Source organism: Canis lupus, chromosome 9 (assembly GCF_011100685.1).
Source record: "Canis lupus familiaris isolate Mischka breed German Shepherd chromosome 9, alternate assembly UU_Cfam_GSD_1.0, whole genome shotgun sequence".
Classification (NCBI taxonomy): domain Eukaryota; kingdom Metazoa; phylum Chordata; class Mammalia; order Carnivora; family Canidae; genus Canis; species Canis lupus.
In genome coordinates this window covers 17,228,985-17,246,186 of record NC_049230.1, presented here as the reverse complement: position 1 = coordinate 17,246,186, position 17,202 = coordinate 17,228,985, and positions in this window count along the sequence as shown.

The following is a 17,202-nucleotide window of genomic DNA, read 5'->3' as shown; positions in this document are numbered from 1 at the left end:
ACTTTATTTTGGGCAGATCAAAGTCACCATTCATCCTTCAAGGCTTAGGATTTAGGCAGATCTAAGATCTCCCCTTAGATATGATTAATAGACTGTTGCCCTTAGAAAGCCCCAAAAATGTCAGAACACCTCTCTAAGAGGGACTAGTTCCATTATCTGAGAAGACTATTGCTCCCTACCTCGCTTTAGGAAGTAGTGTCTTCCTCACTCGTGGAGCTTCTCAGGATGTCCCTGGTCATCACTCAAAGGCTTGTCCAGTCCATGAATGACTTCCTCTGGCTGAGTCACTAGATGCAGGGAACCCTGTGCAAACTGCTGCTAAAGATTTAGTGAGCGCTATGAAGTTTTATGAGCTCTGTGGTTTTATTCTTTAGGTTTGATCAATTTCTTTCAATGACAAAGTTTCCCTCCTGAAACATGATGGATATTCAGGTGTATAAGTAAAAATCTCATGTATTGGTTTCCTCTTTCATAAAATGCCCATTTATATCCTTTCTCCTCTGTTCAGGTCTCAGCACTGATTGTAATGACTTGAGTGAGAACTTCATGCATGAATAACATCAACCCTTTCTTATGTTTGTGGCAGATAATTTCTCTAGTTGATCACCTTTATTTTGGTTCTTGATTAATTCTGATCATCAAATTTTTTAAAAGATTTATTTATTTGAAAGGGGGAGGGGCAAACGGAGAGAATCCTCAAGCAGACGCCCCATTGAGTGTAGAGCCTGACCCAAGGCTCGAACCTAGGATCCTGAGATCATGACCTAAGAGACAAAATCAAGAGTCAGCTGCTTAACCAACTGAGTCACCCAGGAGCCCCTGACCAGCAAGCTTTAATAGTAATATAAATTTGTGATTTATTCTATTGCTGTGTGGCACATAAAGATCATCAATATTTTCTGCTATGTTTTCAGTAATCTAATTCTTGACACTTGATTTATTAATTCATCTGGGATTTATTATTTAAGTGTATGACATGAGGTGAGAATCTAAACATTTCCCCCTAAATATAATAGTTAAACCAGCGGCCCAGCTCTATTCATAGAATCTGTCTTCTTGTCCAGGTAAATGAACGAGCTACTCTGCCTATTTATCTGTCCACTTTGGTGCTAGAGATCCCCAAGTGAAGCTTTGGATTGCATGTCTTATTCTCTAGGTGGCCACTCTTCATTTTCTTTTTCAAAACTGTTTGACTTTCTTGCATATTTTCTCTTCTAGATGTCCTTTAGAATATATTTTCCCAAATTCTCAAAATTCCACTGGGATTTTGGCTGGACCTGTTATGTGCCAAGATGATAAAAACCGCTCTTTTCAGAATATTTAGTGGTTCCTATCCAAGAGCATAGTGTGTCTTCCCATTCGTTCCGGTTCCTAAATCTCTCTGGGTAGAGGTGGGGGGAGGTAGTCCTGAACTCTTCTGCTGGGGAGGTCACTCTTGATGTCTTGCCATCTTCTGTGCTGCCTTTGTGAGCGGGACCCTCACCTTCATCATGCTGATGATTTATGAAGGGCTCTGGGTTTCTGCAGCAGAGGTGATTAGGCTGCAGCTCCAAGGCTGGGAATGACCCAGAAGTGACAGGTTCTCCTCAAGGTGTCCAGAGAATAAATGCAAGAAGCATTTTCTAGGTCTCTATCAGACAGATGTGATCCCTTAGCAGAAAAGCTCTTACTCAATAAGCTTGAGAGAGGAAGCTGGCAAAGTTCAGGAGGGTTTTGCAGAATTCCAGGGGTGGGGGGAGCATTCTACTCTTTTCTCTACTCTTCAGATAGTTTGCCCCCAAACCAGTGGTTGTTCATATTTTAAAATCACGAGTTTTAGAGAAAGCAGTTCTTCCAAAGGAGCTTGGGAGGTATGAGATGCCAAGGATCCATATGCACTATGGCTGGCCACATTCTGCTCATGGTTAAGTCACGAAGTCATGAAGTCCCAAAGCCCACCCTCCATTTATGCCCTGAAAAGATGAGCTCGCCAATTAAAGTTCTCTTCTGACAAACGGCAGAGCCACACATCCCAGCCCTAAGACTTTCAGCCAAAGACAGCAGACTGGAAAACACAAAAATAAGCACAGCCCCGAGGTGGGTACACAGCCCAGACTAGACTAGGTCACCACCCCAAGGATCCCTGTAATCTAAGAGAGATGCACAGACAGGAAAATAAACACACTGGGAGTTGTTTTTTTTAAGGCTGCGCTCTGCTTTCTTATTCTTCTAGATCAACCAATTTCTCTCCCTTCTCTCTCTCTCTCTCTCTTTCTCATTTCCTACTTCCTGTTTTCCCAGGCAGTGACTTAAAGGCAGTAGGGTGGGAGGTAAGCAAGAAATTTTAGGAGAGGCACAAAAGTTGAGTTACCAAGTTCGGAAACAAGGTAAAATGGAATTTTTAAAATTGTGGCTTTTATCTGATAATGGTGAAACTGGGGTGGAGGGAGAAGAAAGGTGTGGGTGGGAAGGGGGAGATGGTCGGAAGGAGGAGACTGGCAGGTGCCCCCCCAACAATCTCCAACTTCTTCCTCATTTTGCCAAGGCTGGGCCCCCATGGGTCACAGGGATGTGTAGGTGAGACCCCAGGTCCCTTTTGCTCCTAAAGAATGGGGCCTTCGCAGGCTGCAAGATGGAGCAAACTTTCTGCCTAGCATAGTTCACCTCCTCTGTGCAACTTATCTGAAGAGGCAAAGAGGAACCTTTGTTTTCTGCCCTTGAGGTGTCTAGAGGTGGCTGAGGGAACCCCAGGCACCTAGTCCAGCTAAGTGATCTCTGGAACGTTACCAGGAGACCCTGCTCACCATTTTCCTGGACACTTCCCCATGAGAGAAGATCTAGGCTGACTACAAATCTAGGCAGGACACAAACCCCAGACAGGTAAAGGCCCCCTGAGGCTAAATGACTTGCCCACCACCACTAAGGCAGCCTGGAACCTGACTCAGATTCAGATACTGCTCCCTTGGCCCTGCTGCCCTCTGGGACATGGATCCTTGGCAGTTCTGATGCCTCTGTATGCCCCCACCCAGGCCTTTCCTCCTATATGGTTCTTCAGGGGGTCTGTAGGTTTCTTCTGACCTATGGCAGTCTTTACCTGATGTAGATGAAGACCAAATAGTCTTCCTGCACCTCCTGCCTCTTTCCTATTCTTCCTAATTCTCTTACCCACAGCAATGCAGTTTGGTAATGAGTAATTCAGGTTCTAGAAAGCTCCTTGGGTAAGCCAGGGCAACACTGGACACTCTTTGGGCAGCTTTGGAGTATTAATAGCACCTGCTTATGTGAGTCCTGTCTATAAGCCAGTCTCAGGAACTTGAGAGAGAGAGAGAGAGAGAGAGAGAGAGAGTCTCTCTGTAATGCAACAACCTCATGAGAAGAATCATTGTCCCCACTTTCTGGATGAGGAAACAGACTCAGAGAGGTTCCCTAACCTGTTGAGGGTCACACAGCTAGGAAGAGGCAGAGCAGGGTCTGAATTTGGATCTTTCCATGCTCTAACCCATCCCTAGGCTACTACATCCTACTGGTCGGTGCCTTCCCAACAGACTAGAAAGCACAGCCCTTCTCTCCCCTCCAGCACTGGGGGACAGAAGCTATCCTATCCCGGCTGGAGGGAGAGCCCCGAGGGCAGCCAGCGCCCTGCTGTCACAGTGCAGGTGCCCGGAGTCCGACAAACAGACGGGCTCCCCCCTCCCCACTCCGCTGTCTTCCCCCTCCCTCCTCCTCCCCCTCCTCTATTCTCCCTCCCTCCTTCCCCCTTTCCTCTTCCCCCCTCCTTCTCCCTCCTCCCCCCTCCTTCCTCCCCCTCCTCCCTTCTCCCCCTCCCTCCTCCCCCCTTTCCCCCTCCCTCTTTTTTCCTCCCCCCTCCTCCGTCCTCCCGGCTTCCTCCCCCTCCCCCTCCCCCTCCCCCTCCCCCTCCCTCCGCGAGCCCACCTCGAGGGCGTAGCTGCTCCGGGCCGCGGGGCAGCCTCGCTAGGGGGCAGCAGAGCCCGGCGGCGGCGGCGGCGGCGGCCGCAGGCTTCTCCCGGGGGCGCCCGCGGTGACTCAGCGCAAAGCCTCCCGCGCTCCGGGGGGCCCCCTCCGCAGTGAGGCTGATCGCCCTTAGGCTCCCTCCGCTGAAAAGCCCCACAAGGCACATAGGCGTGCCAACGCACGACCTCGCGAATCTGCCCAACACACTGAATCGTTCCCTTAAAAAGTACGATCTCTTGGCACAGGAGTGCCTCAGTGGAGCTGCTGTTAAAAAAGCAAACACCCTTGGGATGGCTGGGTGGCTCCGTGGCTGAGTGCCTGCCTTTGACTCAGTCGTGATCCCCAGGTCCTGGGATCAAGTCCCCGCAGGGAGCCTGCTTCTCCCTCTGCCTCTGTGTCTCTCATGAATAAATACATAAAATCTTATTAAAAAAATGAAAAAGCAAACACCCTACATGGACCTCTCTCAGAAAGCTGAAGATCCAGTAGAGATAAATCTAGAATCCAAAAAAAACTTTGTTCCCCAAGGTTACTTTGGGGTCCGGCATCCCATGTTTGCTCTGGTCCCTCTTTTGCATCATCAGGAAAGTGCCAGTGCACCAGGGTGGAACACAGGATTCCTCCTAATGACAGGAGTCGTGTTTCAAGTGTCTCCTGGTATGGACTCATTTTATTCACACACCTGCCTCGCCTCCATGATTACGCCTCCTTCAACAGATGGGGAAACCCAGGCACAGGAAGGTTTGAGTAAGTTGCCTCAGGTCTCACTGTAGGGATGCCATGGAGAGGGAGTTCAAAGCCCAGGCAGCCTAGCATCAGAATCTGACCTTGTAAAAGCAGATACTGGTGATCGAATCAAGCAGTGATGGAGATGCCAGGACCCTTGCTCAGTGGAACTAAAGCTTTCATTTCCCTGGAAAATTGCCTCTAGTATTTACACTCTACTCTTTAACACTTAAGGTCCAACTGTTTTACTTTAGGATACAGGGATTAGTGAAAGGGCATGCATACTAGTCTCTGGGGCTGAGGCAGAGTCTGGGCCCCAGGTCATTAGGAAATCCCTCTAGGCAGGAAGCTGGAAGCCAACTGTACCCAAAGGAAGAGAAAGAGCCTCATGGGTTTCAATCAACACCCCCCTTGAGGCTGACTCCTGGCAACCCCTATGGCTGCAGACACCCTTCACTAACAGCTGGTCCCAACTATGAGTGTCTGAGGAGCTGCATCTCCAAAGGTGCTGTCCCACCCACCCCCGCCCCGCCCCTCCACGGTAGCGCACCCAGCACAGAGACAGCCAGAGGGAAGTCCTCAGAGTGCTCAGTAAGATGTGCAGGAGGGAAGACTGCTGGCATGGCAAACCGCAGAGGAGCTCTACAATATGAGCTCATGGTTGCATCATATCACAGTGTACTACGGAATGTTCTAGAACCAAATCTGAACAATAATAAAGATACCCAGATTTTAAGCATCCCTGCCAAATTAAGAGAAGATAAAGGAGCCCACAGAGAGGGAAGCCTTATGTTGGGGAGAAGAAAATGGAATAATCCTGGGCCTCCATCCAAAGAGAACAATCAACAGTTGTATGAAAGCATGAATGAAGGGTGCTTTTTTGGGGGGAGGTGGTGCTGCTGTGCACACACACTGTGTCATGACTGATGTCAGCTGGCTAATGTCCACCATCGTTAGAAAATTTAGATTGTGTCTGAGAGGACAATTCTAGTTTTAAGCCTAAGATTTTTGTTGTATTTTATTTATTTTTTCCATTAAAGGCTTCACTCCTCCTTTGTAGTGGCTGGTATAGTGAAATAGTGCTGTAACATCTGGCAGGGTGACCTATCAGGCCTGGGTGGCCTTTGTGTTCAGAACTGCAGCCAATTTCCCTCCAACCCACTTTCTGACACGTTTTCCATCACTCCGCCTTCAATGAGGACAGCGCTGTTGTGTGAAATCCTGATGGGTGGGAGAGATGGGTTGCTTCGCCTGTGCTGTTCAGGAACCAGCAATGTCCCTGACCACCACTTTAATTCTACCTGAGATGAGTCCTCTGAATTCAGAGCACCAAATGGATAAGGAGGAGTCTCTTCTGATATCAAAGCCAAGAAAAGCAGAGCAAAAAATTGCTTTTCTTGGGCAAATCACTCTTAATCCTTAAAGAGAGAGAGAGACTGAGAGAGAGAGAAAGAAAATGTATTGTTTTATGAAAATGGTTCATAGGGCTCCCTGAGTGGCTTGGTCAATTCAGCCTTGGACTTTAGATATCGGCTCAGGTCATGAACTCAGGGTCCTGGGATTGAGCCCCACATGCAGCCCCACACAGGGTTCCGTTCAGCCCGAGGAGAAGAGGACAAGTGAGGGGGTCCCTCTGGGGAAGTCTCAGAAGTGGTGGAGAGGAGGTAAATGCCAAAAGCAAAACTAGGGAGTCTATGCTCCCCCTTCCATCCAGTGCTGGGGCCCAGATAAAGCAATGGGCAGGCACGGAGAGGATGTGGCAGGTGACTGGCGAGGGACAAACCATGGCACTAAAGTCTCAGCTTGCTGGGAACATGCCCAGGAGCAGTGAGGGAGGCAGGAGTTTGCAAAGCCGCAAGGAATGACCAGAAATTGGCTCCTTTTGCCGTGACATTTCATTAGATGGAAACAACAGGGAAGAGGAGAATGAAGAAGGAAAGTGGTCGTTTTTAAGTTGCTTTCATTTCTATTTGTTGAGTCTGAGGACATCTCTGAAAGACGCAGGGGAGAAGAGGGTGGCGGGAGGCTATTGCTAATTAGCAGCTATCCATCAGTAATGAATGGCCTGAACTCAGCATTGTCTCAGAAGGATTGGAAATAAAGTGTCCTTTGAACACACTTAAGAAATGTCCCACCAGGTCAGGCACACCATCCCTGAATTCCTAAAGGTGCCCTGATATGGCATCAGGGCCAGAGTGAATGACAGTACAGTACAGGGGACGTCAAGCTCACACTCAGGCCAGGCTGCTGCTTACTAGCTGGGTGACCTTGGGTGAGTCACTTAACCTCTCAGAGCCTCCACTGGTTGGTCCATAAAATGAGGAGTTTAAATGAGTTAATATATCTCCAGTGCTTAGAATCTTCACTGGCTTCCAGAAAACACTATGTAAGTGCCACCTGTGGTTATTGCCATGACAACCATATCACCCATTAATTTAGCCAAACCTTTCTGCATCCTGTTTGTATTTTCAGACCAAACAGCTTCACAGGGCACAAGGCCCCACCCCACTTTGGATCCAATGACACGTGGTGCCCCCTTGGCCCTCCCAATGCAGCCTCCAGCCAGGCAGGGCAGATGGTGTACCCAGTGAGATCATCCTCTGGTCCCGTGATGCCTGGAGACAGGGCCAAAATCGTGTCCTGGAGCACCCTGCATGAAGCTGACTCCTTTGTAAGAAGGATGGGGGAGAAAGGAACAACTGGCATGGAGAGAGAGGTCCACTCTATATCACCAAGTGAAAAAGGCAGCTTTAAAAATGTGCTTGTACAGAATTTTTATAAACAAAAAATCCAATAAGTATATGTATATGTGCAGACAAAAAGTCCTAAAGGCTGAACAGAGGTTTTCTCTGGAAAGGGAAATGGAATTAGGAAGAGGTCCTCTTGTTGGAATCTACATTTTTGTTTTATTATATTGTTTTATAAATATGCTTATAATCTAATAAAAAGCAATAAATGCAGTCCCATTTTGGTGATGCAAAACATCTGTAACAGTTAAGGACTTTTCCCACTTCTCCTTTGATTCACAGGTCACAAACTGCCTTCAGCTACTGGCAAGGCCAGAGGGACAGGTAGCCAAGACACTTAACGTTGACTCCAGGCATCAGGATCACTCTGTCATCAGTGACGGGGACAGAGCCCACTTAGGCTGACACTGTGCATGTGGCATTCTTACCTGAGGCCATAGGAGCACCACCTGAAGTACCAGACAGGGGTGAAGGCCTGTGGAGCCCAGGGGGGCCCTGGATGGGAGAGGTCAACATGCCTGGAGGAAGGTAACGAGATTTAGGGGTTGGGTTTGCTCACAGCTGGAGTGTAGCCCTTCAGGTACACAGTTAACACAGAGTCACAGATACCTGGACATAGGACTCTGATGTCACAAACCCTTGCCTATTGCAAGTGTGATTACCTAAATCTAGTGAGGGGTAAGGAGTAATGTGTCTACACTCTACAGAGAGCTGCTATTGTTCGTGCATTTATATCCACCTTGTTCTAAAAGGAATTTAGAGAAGCAGGGACATGAAAAGAAGCTCCACAGAGCCGAAGCTATAGCTATACGAGCCCTAGAAAATGTAACTTCCAAAATGAAGTATGTCCTGTAAGATCCCATGGCTATGTCAGAATAGAAAAATAAAAGCTCTTTAGGTAAAGGGGAAACCAGGCAATTTTGCTGCATCTATGGAGGCTGGCAAAATAGTTTCAATATTTATCAATACGATTGATAATATTTATCAATACAATTAAATTAGAATAAAGAAACGCAAATATTCCCCAGCATGTGACCCCAGGTCATGCCCTCTGATCTTGATAAAATAATTATGCTTGACAACGTGGAGTATCTAGCTGGAGCTGGGGAAAATGAAAAATTGTATGAAGTGAAGAAATTATCTCGAAAGTCAGAATTTTTATTTTTATTTTTTTTCAAAAGTCAGGATTTAAGCACAACTTTGGAACCAGATCCAATCTGGGTATCAGATCAATTAAAATTGACCCATCAGAAATTCAGCTCAGGAAGAGAGGAAATCAAAACCAGGGCACACATTTAAGTTCTAGGCTCCAAGAACACATTTCAGAGAAAGCCCGGACACAAAATGTCTATTATCCAGCAGAAAGATGGACAATACTTAAGTTCAGAAACAAATTATAGTCCAGGAGGGAAGAAGAAAGAATGACTAGATTTTCATCTGAAAGAGAAAAAGTTGGCAAGGAAGAAGTACAAAACACTCTGAAACATAATAGGAAATTAAACTCTACATGGAGAATGAGAAAGCATTATACCCTGGGGGTGGAAGACAAGAGGAGATAATGCTCGCCTGTCGCCTGTCGGTCATCAGGCAGGAGAGCAGGAAAGCAGTGTGACTCGGTGTGGTCATCCCAGCCCGTATCTGGGCTGCTTCTGGGGTCTTCCAAGTGTCTCAGGAGTCACAATCAGAATCAAAATCATAAAGGAATACTTTAAACTACTGAATTGTAACTTTAAATAGGTGAATTTTATGTCATGTGCATTATGATCTTAATAACGGTGTTTTCAAAACATCGCAGAAGAGGCTCAAAATTAAATTTATTTTATTTGGCTTAATCTAAAAATACAGATGCCCTTCAATTCTCCTGTGGGCAGGGAGTTGGAACCCTGGGCCTGAACCGGCTAGAAAGTGATTCCCTCTGAGGAGTGTCTGAGATTAAGAAGCTTGTATACAAACCTCCTTTCAACTGGGCAATCCGGCTTGGGCTCAGATCCTACCCCTGGGGCAAGTTCTTCTGTGATAAAACAAACCACGAAGGTGGCTTCATATTGCTTGTGCATTCTCAGAAGCTTTCCCTTCTTCTGTGGGGAGAGCAGAGGTCTTGGCCTTGGGCAGGGGGCAAAGAGGGTGTATGGCCCACTATGGTGCCAAGGGGAGCCAGGAAAAATGCTGGGCAACAAGGCACTATCCCAGGTGGATGGGCCAGCAGGTTGGGCAGGTCAAAGCATCTTTGTGGGGGAGGTACAATGTCACATCCATTAAAACACAGAACTGGCCGTGCACAGGGAAAGGAGGGAAAATGAATGGAGGAGACAGAGATGCTGTAGAGATGGAGGGTTAGCCTCTGATGGGCCCTCCAAGCCAGCAGGCCCAGGCTGTATTCACCTCTTGTCCTCCCAAAGCTCAGGGTGTGCAGAGGCCAGAGAGGCAGGGCTCGCTGGGGAGGTGCACACATGCATCTGATGTCTTGGGGAAAGGGAAACATCATAACACCCTTATTTCTGAGGACTTTACCACACATCTCCCTGACCCCACGTCTGTGGGATTAGGCTGGAGACTTACGCATTCCTGAGACATGAGTAGGAACCACATTACTTCCCACCTATCCTCTCTACTCTACATGTGGCCTAGTGTTTACTATCAGATTTGTCACCTCATACTCTAATTGTACCCCCATCAGAGGCTCTTTGAGAGTGGAGACTCCTGCCTTTGTTTTTTTAAACCACTAGAAACAACTCAGTTCTTAGAGCACTACTTGGTATGGGGTAGGTGCTCAGTATACCTTCACAGATGGATGGATGAGATGTGGACTGGAAGACACTCATCCCACTTTGTGAAATGATGTATTCTGCCCTAAATGCTAAGCTCTTTCTCACCTCTGGGCCTTGGCACATGCTGGTCTCCCTGTCAGGAAAGCCCTCTTCTCCCCTTTCCCTCCCCTCTGCCTGGCTAACTTCTACTCAAGCTCTAGGCTTTATCAAAGCACTCCTAGAAGCACTTTTAGCAGCCCTTCCTGGCTCTGCCAAATGCCCTTATGTGTGCCCTAATGAACACTTGTCGCGTGGTGTTGTGATTCTCTGGTTACTTGGCGCTGGTACTGGAATGCTAATGCCCTGAGGATGGAAGGGCCATGCCACCTTCTTCACCATTGTGGCTTTAGCACCTGGCCCATCCCTGGAACAAGGAAAGCCCCCAGTAGACTGGTGAGCCAATAAGTGTGTGGGGCAGGGAGATGGGTTTTGGTGGGATGGAGGGGGAGTTGGGTCGACATTAATTGCTAACACTTCCCAAGCTCACAGCTCATGGTCTGTTTTAAACCTGAGAGCCAGCCTGTTCTCTCATGACACAATCAATCCCCTGGGTAACAGATGTACCTCTGACACCCCACTGGAGAGAATGTTCCTCTGTGATTGGAGAAAGAACTCAAATTCTCCTACACCTCTGTAAACAAGTGACCAAAGTAAACTGGATATATAACTGCTATGTCAGCTGGGTGTTGGGCCAACCAGAATGACCTTGAGTTTGTCATCTTTGTCATCAAGCTCTCTCCTGTTTTTGTTTCTTCTTCCTCTCCCCTCAAAAAGACTCATTCTCCAGGCATTTTTCTGGAAGCCCCCACTTGGCTGGAACAGATTCATATAATCCTGGGTTCTCAAGCTTGATCTTAAAGAAAGAGCCCCTCTATGGCACAGAGAGGGGCAGTAACTTGCTCACGGTCACACAGTTAGTCAGCGCTGAAGCCAGGATACAAACCTAAGTCAGGGGAACAGTTCACTGAAGATACCCCAAGTAAGGCAGAAAATCACTGTTTTCCATAACATCAAATCCGCGCATTTGATACTACAGGTCAGTTGCAGTTCTGTTTGCTTAGAAAATACCATAACATGTTTTCCATAAGTACAGAAACTTGTGCTATACAGACTAACTTTGCCCATTTCATAGACTTTACCACTCTTCTCTTTGAGTCCCCATCACAAATCTCAATTTGTGCTTCCTATTGGGGAGGAGAGAAATGATCTGATTCCTTCAGTTTACATCAAGGATGAACAAAAATAGGAGAAAGTGAGTTCACTGAGAGTACAGATCACTTTTCACCGAAGAAAAATAAGGACGTGAGAATCTGAAACATGCTCAGAGAGAACATGTCATGTCAAGAGAAACTGTCCCCAGTGCAGGTCATGCATAAAACCCAGGGCTCTCCTCACATGTGGCCCCAGGGACATTTTGGGAGTAGATGTATGTGCTCTGTCACTGGGTCCTTGGGGGCTCAGGATAAAGCCACATCGTATGATTATCTGTTAAGAACCTGTCACCCTTCAATTCTTCAGTTCAAGAGAAATGGTAGAGTAATTAGAAACCACGAAGAAGACCACTTACAATTATAGCACTCTGTACTTTACTTTTCATTCTTGTGGCTCATTGTTTGGACAGCATTTCCAGGGATCCATGAAATGTTGACTTACAAGCAATATCTAAGGGACCGAGAGTGTCTAAACACCTCAAACCAGTGATTAAAGGCTTGTTTTAGGTGAAAAATACAAAATGAGAGAAAAAACTGTAACTGGGTATAAAAGGAACTCATCTTATTTAGGAAAATCTGGTACCAAAAAAAAAGTGCAATGTGACCAAACGTATTATCAAATATGATTCAGATTATCTGCTTCCTAATTTAGATACTTATGCCATTTTTTCCAGGTCTGGTTTGAAAGCTGTAATTATTAAATCGTCTCTTAAGTAAAACAATGCGCTTGCATTTAGTAAATGTGATAGAATAATAGCCTCTCAGAGATGTTCAATATCCTTTTTTTAAAAAAAGATTTTATTTATTTATTCATGAGAGACACACACACACAGAGACAGAGAGAGAGAGAGGCAGAGGAAAGCAGGCTCCATGCAGGGAGCCTGACATGGGACTCAATCCCAGGTCTCCAGGATCACGCTCTGGGCTGAAGGCGGCGCTAAACCGCTGAGCCACCAGGGCTGCCGTTCAATATCCTAATCCCCAGAACCTACAAATCTGTTACTTCACATGGCAAAAGGGAAGCAAGATTGCAGATGGAATTAAGGCTGCTGACCCACTGAATTTAAAATAGAGTGTTGAACCTAGATTATTCTGGTGGGCCCAATATAATCACAAGGGTTCTTCCATGTGGAATATGGAGGTAGGAGAGTCAGTGTCAGAGCAATGTGACATGAGAAAGACTCATCTGGTCAACACTGGCTTTGAAGATCGATGGGGCCATGAGCCAAGGAATACATACAGCTCCAGTAGCTGGAAAAGACAGGAAAGCAGATTCTCCCCCAGACCATCCAGAAAGGAGTGCAGCCCTGACAACACCTTGATTTTAACCCACTGAGACCTGTGTCAGATGTCTGACTTCCAGAACTGTCAGATAAACATTTGTGTAGGTTTAAGGCACTAAGTTTGTAGTACTGAGTTACAGAAGCAAATAGACAATTACCACAATTAATTTCTCTAAGTCTGCTCATTAATGTGGACTCGTACTTTAATGACCACTTGACTTCGGGGAAAGGAAGGAAAGAAATGGACTGGGACAGCACAGCTGCTATGCACAGGCCTTGGTGAGACCCTGTAGCATGTGCCACATTCGGTCTCCCTTACCCTCTAGCAAGGTGGGTATCGACAGCGCCATTGTAGATGGCTCTGAATCTCCAAGAGGTTGAGGCACTTGTCTGAAGCTTCCACTGGTAAAGTGGAAGCAAGTCTGTTGGCCTCCAGAGTACTTTCTATTCTACGGTATAGCTTTCCTTTCCACTCAAGCTAAATGGTGCAGAAAGCCCACTGGGCCTGCTCTGTCCGATTGTGCACAGGAGAGCCCCGAAATGGTGGCCACATCAGCTCCACAGGCCTTTCTGGGTCCCTTCCTCCCTTCCCTCCCATGCCAGCAGAATTGGAGACCCATAGCTTGGTCCTTCCATGGCCCCAGCCTCTGCACTGTCCCTTGAAGGGGTCACAAACAAAGCAGTACAATGCATCTTCATCTGTGCCAGAGAGAGGCAGTAAATCAAGTGGAGAGTCTGACCCATGAGCCACATGGATGATGGCTAACCAATGTGCTCTTGTACCACATACGTACCTGCACACTATAAGTGGGCACTGCGAGAGAGGGAGGGCTCCTTTCCTACTATGAATAGTGAAGTAGATGGAAGGGCCTTCCTCTCTCAGGTGGGAAGAAATGGAGTGGAAGTCACCCCTATGGCCTTCTCACAATGCTACCCAACCCTAGCCTGCATGCTCTGTGTGTGCTTAGGTGGCACATGTGGCTCTTGAAGCCTCTTGGGTGTTCAGGGAATGCACCTGGACTTAGCTCAAAACAGAGTCTGCTTTGGGAACTGTCCAGATGTGGATAGCTAATGATGTAATGGGGGGAGGGCCTTTTCTCAATCAGAGGATAGGATCCTGTTAATTAAGAAGCAATGCTTTGTGCTTAAAAGGCACAATCCAGACCCATCCATTAGTCTCTTCATTTAAGATCACTTTTAAATAAAAGCCAAGCTGAGCTATAGGAAGCATCAATTATTAACGGACACAGAGAGAAGCGGGCTTCTAAGTGAGAGGCTCGGCATTCACCACCACAGAATGGAGGGAGGCTTGGGGACTGAGGCGTGTCAGCTGTGTACTGAAGTGTACACAGGTTTCTGTGCACAAATGCATCACTGATGCTGTGCTTAGGGGCTGTGTGTGTGTATGTGTGTACCATGCCCATGCATGTGTGTGTATGCCCTCCATTACTGAAGGTGGCCCCAGGATACCTACAGGCAGCAGAGCAGGCCAGCCAGGGAGAAGGTGATATAAATAGGACAGAGAAACCCCACTGGCCTAGCCCTGGCTGAGCAGCTGGAGTTGGAGGGGGGGCTCAGGGACTAGGGCAGTGAGCAGATTATGAGGCAGGCATGTACCAGCCCCCACCAGAGACCCAGAAAAAGGAGCATCCCGGCCAGAGAAAAACACATACAAACCCTGAATGACACAGGGATAGTTTCAGAGCAAAGTGACCCCATAGTCAACTCCATTCTTGGAAGGCTGCCTGCCACGTGCAGGGGCTCCATGCTGGACAAACGGATGGAAGACGTGCTCCCTGCTCTCCCAGATCTGGGAGGGAAGACAAACATAAATACAGTCTGAGACCACAGGTCAGAAGAGAGAAGGCAGATTGGCTTGTGCCCCAAGAGCCTGTGATTTTGTGAGCTAACTATGGAATAGGTGCAAGAGACAAAGTTGTAGCAGCAGAAAGGAGATGTGGGTGGAGAAGGCTGGAGAAGGCTCTGTGGAGCTGACCAGGGGTAAGACTCAAAGGGAGAGCAGACTTGGAGCAAAAAACCCCTTCCTCTAGGCTGGAGAGGGTGGTGACAGGGTCATTATCAGGCAAAGGGGTCATCTCCAGGCAAAGGGACATCATGGGTCAAGAGTGTGACGGCTGAGACACAAGATGTTTCGGAGAAGCCCAGATCAGAGAGACTTAAGGCCAAGTGCCAGCTAAAAAGGCCCTAAGCCAACGTCGGGAGAACAGTTCCCCAAGCCAGAGCAGCCAACAAGCTCTGTGACAGTCCTGTTTGCTGGAAATTAACAAAGAATGAAGAGCCTGCGTCCTGCAGGTTTGGCTGTACAGCTAGTGGTGGAGCCACTAATTCTTGCAGAGTCCAAATTCCCGTACCGCCTTTGAGTTTTGAGGGGGTAAGTAAACTGGCCCTGGCTGTGTGCCCACCTCTGAGCGCCTTTGCAGGGTGATCCTTGGACCATAAGCAGTGGCAGGTTACATAACTCAACCACAAAGAGGTCCTGGCCAGAACCTCTTCATCAGAAAAGTAACAGCAGCATAAAGCCTTGTGAGAGGAAGATGGGCTTGGGAAGGAAAAGAGAGGGGAACAGATGGGGTGGAGGTTGAGGGAAGAGGCAGCAGGAGAGGATGCCCAGGGTCTCCTGAGGCAATGGAAAGGCCTCTTTGGAGGGACAATTCTCAGTACACCCCAACCACAGCCGGTTGTCAAATGCTGGCGACAGGCTCTTGGACACAGCAACCTTGCCCAGAGAGATCTGTAACTGCAGGCAGTTCCTTCCCAGTCCTGCTTCCATCCAGAGGGCAAAAATACACATACTTATCTAAATAGAAGTGTTCCCTCTGCTCTTCCCAATTATTAACCCAGGGTTGTTAAATAGCTTGTAGGATCAGAGGTCCTTCTTAGAGGAGAAAAACATGGAAAGACCTTGGGCTCAGGGTCCACCTTCTGTCTGGTACGATGGTTACTGTCCTCTGCAGATGAGGCAACAGAGAAGCTAAGCAAGTTGTCCAAAGACACCAGTGAGTAAGCAAGACATTAGCCTCCTGGAGCAGAGAGCTCCTTGGGCGGCCCACAGTCTCAGAAAGCAGGCTTCCGTTTCCCGGAGAACTGTCGGCTTTATATCAACTCGGTCGTGCATTCAAGTTCATGCCTGGTCCTGTACTGACTCAGCAAGCAGAAGTCTAGGAACTGAGGCACCAGCAGGCTGAATGGGTGATGGGATCATTCTGGCAATGAAGAAAAGTGGTCTTTTTTTTTTTTTTTTAAGTTAAAAACCACAGGATAAACCACTCTCTGAAAAGAAGAATAAATTCATGCATCATTTAGATCCAACACACTCCCTTTAAATGTCCTAGTGACCACTAATGATCATAATCTAAAGAGACAAATCAATAATGCAAAGTCTAAACAACAAATGGAAGCCTCTCTCTGAATTCAGAGTCAATCGATAGCAAGTGGCTGGAGAGATCATTCCTCCTAAGAAAAACCTGTGAGAGTTTAGTTCAAACCAATTGCTCACTTCAACCTTCTCAAACCTAACATGTTCTTGCTTATCTACTTTTGTTGTGTGTGTGTGTGTGTGTTTTTTTAAGGTGGTAAATAGAGCAAAAGTTCCATCAGTAAACATTTTAAGGGGTGCCTGGGTAGCTCAGTCAGTTAAGCGTCTGACTCTTGGTTTCAGCTTAGGTTGTGATCTCAGGGTCGTGAGATCAAGCCCTAAATTGGGCTCCACACTTAGCAGGGCATCTGCTTGAGATTCTCTCTCCCTCTACCTGCTTTTGCTTGGTCTTTCTCTAAAATAAATAAATCTTAAAAAAAAAAAAAACCCTCAAAAAAAAAATAAACCTCAACATGAAGCACCTGGGTGGTTCAGTGGTTGAACATTTGCCTTTGGCTCAGGGTGTGATTCCAGGGTCCTAGGATCAAGTCCCACATCCAGCTCCCCACGGGAGGCTGCTTCTCCCTCTGCCTATGTCTTTGCCTCTGTGTATCTCTCATGAATAAATAAATAAAGTCTTAAAAAATAAAAATAAAAAATTTAAAAACCCAACATTTTATGGTGCAGACACTGTTGGGAGTCCTGGGAGAGCTGACCTTCAAACCCAGAGTGGCTCCTTCCTGTCCAATAGGAAGGTCAAGGATCTCGCAGGTGGTCTCATCTTCCCTGAACAAACAAAGCATTGCCTTATTAGTTTCAGCCTTAGAAGAATTGCCAACAAAGTTCTACAATCTCCTCTAGGACAAGGGGCTGGAATACAATGTGGGGACCAAGGGCGGGGTAGAAACAGCAGCTGCCACACGGCAAGACAACGAAGTAGAACACTGTAGAGCACCCAGAATCAATAATAAAAACCAGCCTGGTTTTACAAGCATCATGTGCTAGCAATCTTAAACAATATACTAAATAAATAAAATACTCCTTGAAGAAATACTCCTTGAAAAATATTTCCTTGGTCTACATTATAAACAAGTGGTGTCA